This window comes from Megalobrama amblycephala, linkage group LG17, assembly GCF_018812025.1.
Source record: "Megalobrama amblycephala isolate DHTTF-2021 linkage group LG17, ASM1881202v1, whole genome shotgun sequence".
NCBI classification, from domain to species: Eukaryota; Metazoa; Chordata; class Actinopteri; order Cypriniformes; family Xenocyprididae; genus Megalobrama; species Megalobrama amblycephala.
The window spans coordinates 38,124,550-38,138,867 of record NC_063060.1 but is presented as its reverse complement, the minus strand read 5'-3'; the positions used below and the strand labels follow the sequence as shown (position 1 = coordinate 38,138,867).

General features: G+C 36.3%; 1 protein-coding gene across 3 annotated transcripts in view; it reads right to left on the bottom strand.

Annotated features, from left to right (window-relative positions):
- Positions 1-14,290, bottom strand: part of tnr (tenascin R (restrictin, janusin)) — a 248,174-nt gene extending 233,884 nt beyond the window's left edge. For all 3 annotated transcript variants that reach the window (XM_048163014.1, XM_048163016.1, XM_048163015.1), the window contains exon 1: positions 13,932-14,290. The gene's annotated coding sequence lies outside the window, so the exon portion shown is untranslated. The remainder of the gene's footprint in view (positions 1-13,931) is intronic.
- Positions 14,291-14,318: the final 28 nt, after the last annotated feature.

Sequence of the window (14,318 nt, the reverse complement as noted above, 5' to 3'; positions counted from 1 at the left end):
AAATGAGTCTAATCATGAAACAATGATCTCTTAAAAATGTGATCTCTTCTGTAGAATATTATTTTTTAATACTTTCGTCAGATTTTAAGCAGGCCCTTGCACATTTTTGGTTAAACTGTTAGACATAACATAAATGAAGACCATTAGTGATCTGATAGGAAGCTCTTTGAAAGAAATCCAGGAATGTACTGCAAAATGCATTTCTTCAGAAGTACTACACTCAATTATGATTAGAAATCAATATGATTAAATTAAATATGATTAAATGATGAACATGATACAGGGCAACAACTCGCTGCCTGATGGAGCCTACAGAATGACGTTAGAATGCCCGTAAAATTCAAGATATCAGGGCAAAAAAGCCCCTGTATGAGTCTCATATTTATATCATGATAGTAAGCAATATCACGAGCGCAATATCACACAAGTGCTGTTTTTGACAGCATGAGTGCAAATGTGATTTAATTTTATACAACAGTTACATTAAAAGAAGTAAATATTGTGTTATATTTTAGATACAGCATGGTCTGCTCACGGGTTGCCATCTCATAATTACGGTTATGACATGGTGTGAACGAAGCATAAGTCGACCCTCTACAATGCGAGTAAAACACTCACATATGCGACAAACACTCGGATATGCGACTAAATCTTCACTCTGGGCGACTAAATAATGTTTATCATTAGCCATTCGCTAAAAAACTCTTTGATTTTACTTGCCAGTGTGTGTGTGTTAGAGGCATAGTATAAGTATAAGTGTAGCATATATTTTCACTCGCTGAACTCTCTGACTAAGTGCTTGAGAGTTTCACTCTCCATCAAGCAATCTGTACTATTTCAATTCAGCTCAATGGATGCGCAGCGTACCTGTATTTGATGTACCGCAAAGTGTGAAGGCACACGACTCGCCGTCGCTTTGCTGAGAGCGCCGTTTCTCACATACACGCAAAGAGACAGGTAACAGGGTTATGATGGAAAAAATAAATACAATAAATAAATAAAACAGCTAACTGGGCTATGGGAAAATAAAATTAAATAAAATCTTTTTTTTTATTCTCAAAACAGGTAACGGCTATGAAATAAATACCTTTATCTACCTTGAGAGGCATTCATCACTCATCTGTTTCTGTATTTTGTCTGTTGCTCAATTCGTTGAGGGCTTTCTATGTACTCTAGCAGTACATTGAGCTTCAGACAGACATCTGTTACCTCTTGTTCATAACAAATTCAGTGGGCTCTTCTTGCTGCCAATCATTTTGATAGACGGAGAGAGTGCAATTGATAACTTATTTCAAGAGATTTCTTTTGGGACCTAAGTAATAGATGCCACAATCCCATTGCAGGGCAGGTAACCAGGGAGGAAGCAGTGCTATGGAAGCCGACTGTTAAGGAGATCTTGTAAGGTAAGTCTTTGACTCTCCTTGAAGCCGCTTTATTGAATCCCTTGGGAATAAAGGTCTTGGTACTTTCCGACAGCACTGCTCACCTGTGACCCTACAATACGTCACATGCAGCTAGTGTGCTATAGATAGAGCTGATATCACTTGCCTGCCAGATGGGATTCAATTACTATTTATTCTTCTTTTTGTACATGAATGATGGAAAATGTGGGGAGAAAAGTGGTTAAAGTTGCAAAAAGTCACAATGCATAAAAATAGCTATAATGTCAGAAATAAACCTGCTGAGTATTGGGAAAATCAAACTAAATAAAGTATATATATATATATATATATATATATATATAAAATATTTTTTGCATGTTTGACTAGGGAATACTATATGTTATGCTAGAAGGGATTATTGTAACATTTTTACAATGCCCGTCATAACTTACAGACCACAAAACAAACTGCACACTAATGAGAAAGATAAGATTGTAATATTGAATACAACTAATTATGAGCGATTGTAAAGGATTGAAAATTAAACCCAGTGTATCTTAAATAAGATCACGCATCAAAGCACCCATATCATTGCTTTAATACTAACTGAATAGTTTTAACCTTTAATTATTTTAGCTGCCAGGAATATTGTGTGATTAAAACAAAAGCCTAAATTATAATGTTAAAGTAGGACAAACATTATAATGATCTAAATAAGTTAAACCCATTTGAACAGTTTTAACTAGATACTTGATGGGATAATGTTAATTAAACAATTTAGTCATACAGTTTTGTACTTCATAGTGTTAAAATTGCCACCTAACAGTCAAGACAAAATCTTGCATGTACTTGTATAGTGTCAGTGTATGAAACTGTCTTAACTTTTAACCAAGATAAAATATATATTATTTGAATTCAAAATCATGAAACAATTGCACCATTTTCGCTCAAGCAGAGAAAATGTGCATGTGCTGAACAAGTGTCATCATTTACTCTGATTATTTTTGATTAAAGGAATCTAGAGTGTTATATCTGCCCCTACCTTAAAAGCTGGCAGAAATTTTCATCCATTTCAATCAACCCTTTAACAGGAACCGGAATGCCGGGAAAGAATATTCATTCATTCATGGCGCATTCATTTGGATAAGCCGATTGACAATAATCAGTGTTTATTGTTGCAAAGATAAACATTAATTTATCAATTTATCCTAAACATTCACTGTATATAATAGTAATATTTCTAATTGGTTTAAACCTTCTAGGAAGACACAGGCAATTTCAAACTGTCAGTCCGATAAAGCCAGCCTCAGTGAATTTACTGGCAGTGTGTGGTATGACTAAGAGAATCTAAGCGTGCACATATAGCCGCTCTTTTCTCTCCTCCCTCTCATCAAATCCAATTACTCTTCCTACCCAGCGGGCTCAGGGACAGCAGTCTGCGAGACGGGGCAGCTCCTGCTGATGTGCACGTTCAAGAGCATGTGGTTGGAGCTTCACTGTTTGCCACATGTTGTCAGTGAACCTCTGTTTCCTAGTGTTTCTCTGCAGCTGTATAACAACGTCCAGGAGCAAATGAAAACAGAGACTAAATGCTAAATTTATCATGGTTTTGGTACGGTTTGGTATGTTCAAGGCAAAAAGGACTACTGTCAAATAATAATGAATAAAATAATCAAACTACAAGCAACAGCACAAATAAATACAGTAGAGCAAAGATACAAACAAAATTAAAGGGCCCTCGCACCCGGTCTCACCGCCACACGTTGCCCGCAGGAAAACTGTGAACAGTGGGTGACATGCATGTAAGCGAGTAAATACAGCAGAATTATGGCGAAGTCATTTTAAATTGCCACACTTCCTACTGCCAACAGGTGGCGCTTTGACCGTAACTGAATATTGCCATGTAGATGTCTTCAGGCCAGGACTATTATCGAACATGTGAAGTTTGGAGCAGATCGGACATTGTATGCCTGAGTTCCAACAACTTCCTGTTTCTTTCGTGGCGTTAATCACATATATTAACACTTAGCCAAGTGTTGCATGATTTAACCTGTTTCTAGCATGTTTGGTACTTCGTGGCATATTGAAATGTGTTCCTGGGAGTGAATTACAGTGTAAAGCATGCCATTTCCTGTTGCCAGCAAGTATATGCCAACTGAATATTGGCATATAGATGTATTTAGGCCAGGACTCGTATCACGCATGTGAAGTTTGGGCAGATCAGACACTGTATGCCTGAGTTACAACAGCTTCCTCTTTCGTGGTGAAACATCAGGCTTTGTCAGGCCGCCACAGACACGCCCTTCAGCGAAAACTCAAGATCTTCGCAATTTAACATCACTAAGGTCTTAAGATTAGACTGACAATACATGGTATTTATCTGGTTTAATCTCTATGAGGAGTTAATCACAGTGTAAAACAAGTTATTTCCTGTTGCCCGCAGGTGGCGCTATGACTGTAACTTAATATTGCCATGCAGATGTCTTCAGGCTAGGACTCTAATAAAACATGTAATGTTTGGGGCAGATCGGACTTTGTATGCCTGAGTTACAACAACTTCCTGTTTCATTGCAAAACATTGAATTTTGTCAGACCGCCACGAACACACGCTTTGGCGAAAATTCTAGATCTTCACAATATAATGTCACAAAGGCCTTTAGATTAGACTGACCAAATATGATGTTGACCTGATTAAAGCTCTAGGAGGAGTTGGTTAAAGTACAACATCAGGTAATGGCAAAAACTGCAAAGATTTTGCAGAGAAAATTAAAAATATCTCACTTGCTGATGGTTTTTCAGACTTTTTTGTAGGTATTGGGCTGTTACATCCGTCTACCGAATTTCATACCTGTATGTGAAACACAGAGCGAAGGGTGCTTAATAAATAAATTTTAATACATTTTTAATAAATTTTGTAGGTGGCGCTATCGAGCCATTTTGCCATACCTAATTCTGAAACACATATCAGACGTAAATTTGCACCACTTCTTGAAAGAAAAATCAATATTTGCAAGCTGTACACGCGCATCCACGTCCACACTTTGGATGAGTGCACAAATTTTCCCTACACTGAACAAAGTTTAGGGGAAGCCAGAATGTGTATCCATCAACAGAAACATACATTAGCCTAACTCCTGTCTGTCTGTTTTATTTATTTTTAACAAACAATAGATGCGTATTCGTCTTCAGATATCAGATGAACCGCAGTGCAAGTGTGTGCCGAACCGTGTGTGGAGAACAGTACGGTTCGTTTTTTAACAGAGAACTGTTACACTCCTAGTATTATGGTACCAACTGTCTCATTAAAGTTTGTAACAGAAGCACGGTCTTGGAATATCAGGGAGTCATTTCAAAGCAGTGCTGAAATTTTAATGTACACGGTTGTATTCGGTTAGAGGTCATCGTACCCATGAAGCAGGTGCAAGGAAAAAGTCAGAATGCAATCTTCTTGCAATACTGTCTTTTCTGAAATGTGGGTCCTTTGGTGTTCTGTTCTTTATGATACCAGCAAGTCACCTTATATGGTCTGAAAAAACTTTTTTCAGTTGGGAAAATTTTTACTTTAACAGAGAAAATTAACTGTATGTATTCTGAAGCCTTTTCAATGATTCTTTTCAATGACAAAGATTTCTGAAAGTCATAACATTTTTGTATTAACATTCCTATTAATTAATATTTTTATACTTTCTAGATAATATTTATCCATAATACCTTCATAATACTACTGACTGAGGACTATAGGAAATCTAGTGGCCCTTAAAGGGCTAGATCACCCAAAAAACGAAAATTTTGTCATAATTTACTATGGAAGTCAATGCGGTCCATCAAGTGTTTGATTACCGACATTCTTCAAGTTCAATATATCTTGTTTTGTGTTCAGCAGAAGGACATTCATACAGGTTTTGAACAACTTGAGGGTGAGTAAATGTTGACAGAATTTTCATTTTTGGGTGAACTATCCCTTTAATTCAATTAACACTCTGAGGTCTGAGGGTATCGCCGGCGATACCACCGGCATCAGTTTTTTTCTTACCAGTGTGAAAGAGACTCAAAATACTCCGTTAATGTTGCACATACAATTAAGAGTTATACACCATTTTAATCTGTGGAATATCTTCTTTTATTTGTGTACACTCAGAGTAAAAACAAAATGTTGTGCTTTTTGTAAAATAAAGAAAACTAACATGATGCATGATCTCTCGTCTCCCTCTGAAGAAAGTCCAATCTGATAGTTCTCAGAAAATGAACTGTAACTTAGTGAATACGAATGACAAAAAAATTACACTTATGTCTAAAAAAACGTTGAAATGTCAGGTTTTAAATCGTGTAAGTCAAATCGAAAACAAACACTCTGTGTTTATGTAATCTGTATGAAAAGAGAGCCATGTCAGAAATCCGTGATTCAGCTCATTATCCGCTAATGCGGCCACGCCCACGGAGGGAGCACTATTCATAGGCAAATACTGAGGCAATGCATGCATTCATCGTCTCAATTGTGTATTTGTTGTCTTGAAAAGTGTTTATCTGGATGATATAGCGATCTCTGGCCTCTGTTAGTTCCTAGAGAGTCACATGGTTGTCCTTCTTTAGATTAATTTGTGGACTAAAGGTGTACAGAGCGCCCTCCGGCTGCAAGTATGAATGATGAAAACACAGTATCCAGCATTCATAGTAATGACAATAAATCCTGAATATTACTCCTCTGTATAGAAAATTGACAAACATATAAGAATCCATCAATATTTCTCCAAATGTGCATGCTTTTAAGCTAAAAGCCTATATGAAATGCCATAGAGGTAACATAATTGTTCAGACACTTTGCATCACAGAAATACATTATATTTTAAAGAATATAATAGAATACCATTATTTTAAATTGAGCTGAGACATGATCACAGAGGGCTTTTTCACAGCCTACCTGACTGAAAGGCCTCATTAATATGCAAGTCATTTCAGGTCATTATTATGTGATTCTTTTGTCTTCTCAGGTGAGAATCACCCATTATTCATGATGATTCACGCCTCTACACATACTGTGTTTCTTGACCAAAGATGTTTTAGAAAATTTAAATCTCTCTATTGTTTTATATGAACAAGCAGGCAGCATAATTTTTACCTCATTTTGAAGCAAAAACTCTAGTCTAAAACCTCAAATACCCAGAAGTCTTGTGAACAAAGATTTAATATATATTTTTTGGCTTTATTTCAGTGACTTAACTTAACTTTTTCAATAACCACGCATAAACGTTATTCCTTCAAAAACACAAACATGTACATACATGTTCCTCACATATTATTGTAGCCTAGTTTGTGCTGAATACAGTGTAATGACACTTTTTCCATTAATATGTTTATGAACAACTGAAAAAAGCACAAATGTCAGGGCATGTCAAAACTTCTCCAGGGTCCCAAAAATCCTCAGACCCCTGAGGGTTAATGTGGAATAAGTAACTATTGAGGAGCAATATAGTCAATACACTGTATAAAGGGAATATATAGTCAATATTTTATGTAATTCATATGAAACATTTAAGATGTAGCCTATATTACAACATATCCAGAGACCAGCTTCACCATTAATAAAAGATGAAAATTTTCCACACTTCGGATGACATTGATCAGAATGTCTTTTCTAATGCAAGATAAATGTAAGATTTGAAGTGAAGCTTTTCAATATATTATTGTTTTTTTGTTTGGCATTTTTTGCATGCCTATGGTGCAATTTATCAATGTTGCAAAAATCTGTGTTCATTTGTCTGTACTTAAATGCATATAATATCACAAATTGCATGAAGACATGTGGGGAGGATAGACCATCTTTTTAGGTAGATGGGCTTACAGCATTGAGAGGACCAAAATAAAACGCAGATTCTCTGTTGACCAAATTTAGATAAGATGGCTGGAGGAAGAAGTTTGCCAATTTTTGCATCATTTAACCAGGCAAAAAAAGTTTAAAGATGGCAATGACAGCTTCCTGCCTCTCTCGATTCTTTTTGGGCTCTGAGTAAGAACTCGGTCAGACCGGAGGGAATTAAAGTGCAAGCTGTTGCCTGAGAGAAATCGGGAACGCTGCCCACATTGCAAAGTGAAAGGCGTCGAGTGGACCATTTGCAAAAATATGGTGACAATCTGACTTACAAAATGTGTATTCATAAATTGAATTCAGATTTCTCCCATAAAAGCTTATGTTATGTACTTTGACATCTTTAAATTATTACTAATAGCTAAGGAAAACTTTACATTTGTTACCTGTAAATATATTTACTGTATTCCACGAATGAAACAAGAGTTGTGTCACCAGAGGCAAATTCTCACAAAATCAAAACATTAGTTGTATCATATATATATATATATATATATATATATATATATATATATATATATATATATATATATATATATATATATATATATATATATATATACACACGTTAGAAGACATCTAACATCTAAGTTAGAATAAAATAATATGCACATTGAGATACAGGGCTGGTGCTCATTAAAAAAAAACAAAAAAAAAACAATTTTGAACTTTGACCTATAAATTGACAAATTACTGCAAATTACTCCATTACTGCAGCCATTACTCCACTTGTATTTTCAAAATACAAGTTTTCAAAATTAATAATGCTAATGACACTAAGTGAGGAGACATATGTTATTAATTCCTTTTTTTTTTCTTTTTTTTCCTTTTTTTTTTTTGACTAAGCACTAATTCTTAACCTGGGAAAACTAAATATCTAAAAAATAAACAAGTCAATGAGATAAACAAGTCAATATTTAAATCATTTTTCAAGGAGACTTTCACCATATTTTGAGAATGCCCCGGGTATAGAATTCTTGCAAGGTCTATGTTAAGCCTTTAAAACCAGAAAGGACAAATCCTAATGCAACTGCATACAATGACATCCTGGTGCTTCCGACTTCGTGGCAACAGTCTGGGGAGGGCCATTTTCTGTTCCAGCATGACAATACCCCTGTGCACCAAGTGCCATAAAAAAAATGATTTACTGAGACTGGTGTGGAAGAGCTAGACTTGCACAAAGCCCAGACCTGAACTCCACTGAACACCTTCGGGATGAATTGGAACACCGACTGCGAGCCAGACCCAATTGCTTGTGTCTGAATGTGAGCAAATCCCTGCAGCCATGTTCCAATAGAGTCTAAATCCTTCCAAGAAAAGTGCATGCAGTTATATCAGCAAAAAGAAGAAAAACTCCCTATTATTGCCAATCGTTTTGAACCTTAAATGCTCCACAAGCACACACAATTACAGCAATAGTGTGTGTAAACATTTATATGCAGTATATGAATATGCAAATTACATGTAAATGTAAACATACATATGCAATTCATGTTTGCATATTTCAATGTAAATACGATGTTAGATGCCAATTGGATTGCAAACCCTAGAGCATAGGAAAGTTATTGAGCTACAGGACTGCACAGCCAAGCAATAATGTTGCTATGGAAAAATCACAGCTCATGTACAGTGGACTAATTGAGCTGGCTCTCAGAATAGAGGATTTTCTCAGGATAACTTTAAATCCACACATTGCTACTTTTTAGTGTACACTATGTTCAAAAGTTTTGGGTCTGTAAGATTTTTTAAATGTTTTTGAAAGAAGTCTCTTATGTTCACCAAGGCTGCTTTTATTTAATCAAAAATACACAAGAAACAGTAATATTGTGAAATATTATTACAATGTAAAATGACTGTTTTCTATGTTAATATATTTTAAAATATAATTTATTGCTGTGATGGCAAAGCTGAATTTTCTGCAGCCATTATTCCAGTCTTCAGTGTCACATGATCCTTCAGAAATCATTCTGGTATGCTGATTTGGTGCTCAAAAAACATTTCTTGTTTTTATCAATGGTGAAAACAGTTGTGCTGCTTAATATTTTGATAATCTTTTTCATGATTCTTTAATGAATAGAATAGGGCTGTACGATATTGGAAAAAAAAAACAGACACTGCGATATTTTTTTCTGCAATGCATATTGCGATATGAAAACAATTTTAACAAATGACGTGAATAGCTCTATTTGCAAAGAATTAATCATTCAAGAATGGTTGGGGTGATTTTGTAGGGGTCTGCATAGAAAAATAAATTACAATCATAGGTAAATACAACAGAACAATATACAAATGAAATAAATAGTGCTTTATGTTTTTCAGGTAAGTCTAACAGTAAGCTACAGAAATTCAATAATCAATTGTAAAATAACAGATAATTAATATTCAAAGGTGATTATCTTTTTGTATTTTGTTATTTAATTAAGATTAATGACACAGACAGCAGCAGGAATATTAGATTGCTGTCACTTTAAGATCAAATGCATGGATCCAATATACTGATATGCATCAGTTTTCTTTCTCAATTGTTTATGTTCACGTAAGTCATAAGCGACTGCGTTTATGAGGAAACTCACCAAGACAGGCATTTTGACATAATTTTGCTTGTATGTGTCCATTCAAGCAAAAATACAAGCGTAAGAGAATGGAATTAGGTGTTCGCCTGCTGTCTGTGCTGCTCTATGTGCGCAAGTGCAAGGTCCAAATTGATTGTTTATCATTTGGACCTAAAACGTGCAAATGATAAACTTTCACCCTATTACGATTAAACTTTGCAATTAATCCGAAAATCAGGTGCGTTTCGAACCATGGTGCCTGGTCCATACGGATCAACTACAATACCAAAACTTAACATTGCACATCCTGCGATGTGACTATCATGGATGTGCACATCGTGTTATCGATGCTAAAATGATATATCATGCTAGTCTGGCTATCACCAGACCAAGCTCAATTTAAAATTGAACAATGGTCTGGGGAGTTTGCTATGCATTTCCTACTGCACAAGAGGCGTGATCAACGAGCATTAGTCACGCAACTGGATAGTCCTTCAACCAATCAGATCAACGATCCGGGTGACGTACTTTGCAGAGCGATGCGAAAACTCCAACAGGTTTACCGTGTGTCTCAATCAGCTCCCTAGTTCAGTAGTCAGGGCACTGATCAGGGAATCAGCCACATTCATTTTCATGATATACTGATTCACGACCTAGGGAACTAGGGAGCTGATTGAGATGCAGGGTTAGTTTGTATTGGTTTGTAGCATTGATCCGCGGTTTGCAGAAGCAGCAATGGCATCGAGCGATTTTTGCAGGTTGTGCAAAAAACATGAAAGTGATCGGTATTTACACCCACTCAAGCAATTTGTTTGCTAACTAAAGAAGTCATTCAGCATCGTTGAGAGTTTAAAAGGCGACTCTGATACTGTTCTGGTTCAGTGTAAATGAACGCAGAATATAGCCGCCCAAAACTACGTCATTGTCATGACAACCAAAAAGAATTCCAGTCAGCTCAGGCGGCGCGAGATTCAAGAAGCAGGGAGATGAAACATATAGAGCAAATAATAAAAATATTGTCTACCATCAAGGGGCATTGAAGTAAAAGAGTCCTGTACTCACATCGTGAAGCAAACCACCAAAATAACAGCAGAGAATCAATGTGTGTCATCAATCGCTGTTTGTAATCTTCCTATGAAGAGACTGTCGGATCAATGCTCTGCTACATTTCTCTCAGATAAGGTAAATGCTTAACACAATCGGCGTCACTGTGATTGTGCATTGTTATTTTGGAGTGACGGTCGTGCGAGAGGCGGGTAGATCAGATAAAGTTTGAAAGCTGCTTGCCGTCGCTTTTCTATCATCATCATGTTATACCCGCCAATAGCGAGCAAGGTGGATAAGCCAGTCTGTGATTGGTTCCCGCAAAAGTGTAACAGCGCAGCAGAAATGAATGCACGGGTTTCCAGACTGAGTTGCCGAGCGAAATCAAATCGCCGGCAGATCAGGCTGGGTTTACCCAGACTAATATCATGCAGCCCTAGAACAGAAAGTTCAAAAGAACAGCATTCATTTTAAATAGATTTTTTATGTAAGTTTTTACTGTCACTTTTGATGAATTTAACCACCTTGCTGAATGAAAATTTTAAATTTCTAAACTAAAAAAACAACATTAGTACAAAAAGTTGTGAAAATTCAGTTCTGCATTTGCACATACTGTACATCATTTCGAACAGCTTTGACTATCCACCTTAAAACAACAGAGAATTGCCTTTGACTTTAACTAGTCTGATAACACCATATATTGTTTTGTCTACGTTCTGCTTGTCAGAGATTAAAAAAAAAGAGAGGCATTTTGTTATTGTCCGGATTCTTTGTATTCTTATTTCGATGCTCGCAGGGAGAATGTGGTGTCGTGGTAATGGAATGAGATTCAATCTTTCTTCCATTCAGACTGACGGGCATTTTTATGTTTGTAATTTATGAACTGTTGTACAGAGCTTCATGGAACACCGCTCCTAAATTAGATCATTGTTTAGCATTCATGACTACGGCTAGCATGAACCTTTAATGGTTTTAGTCTTGAGAGAGGAAGAAAGCTTCTTGGAGCTACGCTTTGACCGGCAAGGCTGAATTTCTCATTTGATGGACCTGTATGTTACCTCATTAAAGTTTTTTCTAGATCACTTTATATATAACAAAGATTAGTGTTTGGTTACTCCTAATGCATTTACTAGCATAGGGAAAAGGTTGAAACAGAAAAGGAACAAGCCAGACAGGTGCATGCATGGTCCATATTGATTGCCTGACAGAAATGCTGAGACAGAAGTTATATATCCTTAGTGTGCTAGTTAGTTCAGTGTTATCCAATAATGAGTGTTCTGGTGCTGTACACTCATTGTAGAATGAAAGAGAACTAACTAGCACACCAAAGAAATCTACAAGTTTAATGACATGGCGTCATTTTGACAACATAAAAGTGCTTCTTAAAGTCACTGTGAAATCAAAATTGACAATTCTTATTTTTATTGCAGTATTTATTATAAATGATTTATCTGTGCTAACCATTATGAAAAAAATCATGTGCCCTTATAATATTTAAGTAAAAAAACTCCCTCTTGCAATTACATCTCTTCTCTAATGATTTGTTTTGCTCTTTCTGCTGCGAGGGCAGGACAACCTGTCAGTCACATGAGATCGCAGCAATAGCAAGCCACGTTGATCCAATCAGTTCCCGGTGGACAAAATCATGTCCCACCTGACATCTATTTCTTGCTTGAGAAGCCATTTCACTCGGATAAACGTCACAACAGGGAAGGAAAAAATATGGCAACTTCCATTTCATGCCAACTTAAACGAATGAACAAACTGGCCAGATCAACAGATTTCATCATGTCTCAGGAAGCTTCCCGTTCGTTCCTCTTTCTTTGGCTTCCTCTGTGTTGTGCGCTAATGATGTGGTCTAACTGTGAGTACTGGAGACTCACTAAACCTCCACATCAAAGCAACCTTGAGAGAGCCCTAAGACTTCAGGTCTTCACAGGAAGATTCCACACAAAAGAAGCTGTTAACTTGGAAGCAAATACCACAAGACTAAGTTAAAGGGGAGGGTTTAAAAGCATGTACCAGTCTTATGACCGACTGTAGGTTATATAACATTCATACACTATATAACTGTGAGGCATGATGTACTGCAATACTTTTTTTCAGGGTGTTTTTATCAGCCCTTTATCAGTACTGGTCTGGTAGCTGAACTACAGGCAATAAACATACTGTAACTGGGGGAAAAAATTGTACTTACTCTAATCTGATCAATATCTTATTAGACTTGACCTTTAAATGCCCTTACAAAGTATTTATTTTGTTCCCAGTAAAACTCCTCTGCAAGCTTGCAAGCAATTTTAAAACATTTAAAATTGAGACTTCATAACCTGATTTTATATCTCAAAATGTGACGTTGTCTTAAAATTTGACTTTAATCATCAAAAAGAGACTTAAAATGTGACCTTATGTCTCACAATCTGCCTTTATATCTCTATGACACTTTATATCTTAAAATGTGACTTTGTATGTCAAAAATTTACTTGAAGGGACTATTCATTTAATCACTTTTTATTGTCAGTGTAGGCTAAAAAAAAAAAAGGTTGTAGCCTACCGAAAGTTAAAAAAATAATAATAATAATAATAATAAAAAAAAAAAAAAACGATTCCTAGGTTTTCTAGGGTTTGGTTGAAAACACGTAACGTTAGACTGATTTTTAAGCGAAGGGAGTTTTCAGTCGGGACGTTTTTGCCGGGAAAATCAAAAGGATGTGACGTTTACGCGCTCTCCCGAGAGCCTCTCTTCCGTTCTTAGTGTGCAATGCAAGCTAACGTTAGCTTAAAAATGTTGTAAACACACAGCACGAACTACAATACAAACTAAAATAAATAATAACATTTTCTGTATAACCGTGACATAATCAATGTTAATCTGTAAAGATTTAACGACTACTTAAATCAACTACAATGACACATGAAATGAATGCTTCAGGATAACGCCATTGCCGAAAGAGCCATTCTGTAATGTATTGTCACTGTGTCATGCAAAGAAAAGGGATTAACTGAAACTAGTCTCACATAGCCAGATCTATCGTCTACTACAGTCACATCCTACTTTAATCAAAATTCTAATGAGTGTGTAATTTTAATTACCTCATCTGTCGACATGATGAATTGAAGAGCTGGTGCAAACATATCCACACGATCAGATGCTTTCTTAACTGCTGTTTTCTCACTGCTGTCAGTTTTTGTTGTGCGTCCATTTTGTTATTTGAAGCGCGCAGCACAAACATGGTCATCTAAATGTCGCTCTGAGAAGCGTAGACGGCATCTGGATGTTTGTTAACAGGAGTCTATAGCTGTAAAGGTATTTCCAACTTCTTTTTGTACTTCTAAGAGAAGAATGAAAAAATAAATTCTCGTGAGGTGCCTCGAATCACGTTCAGTCTCTTGTTTGTTATGGATTGTGTGCACGAGTGCGAGCACGAGCAATAACTTGCCGGCTGCAGTTCACTTAACGGCCATTGGTGTCGCTAATAA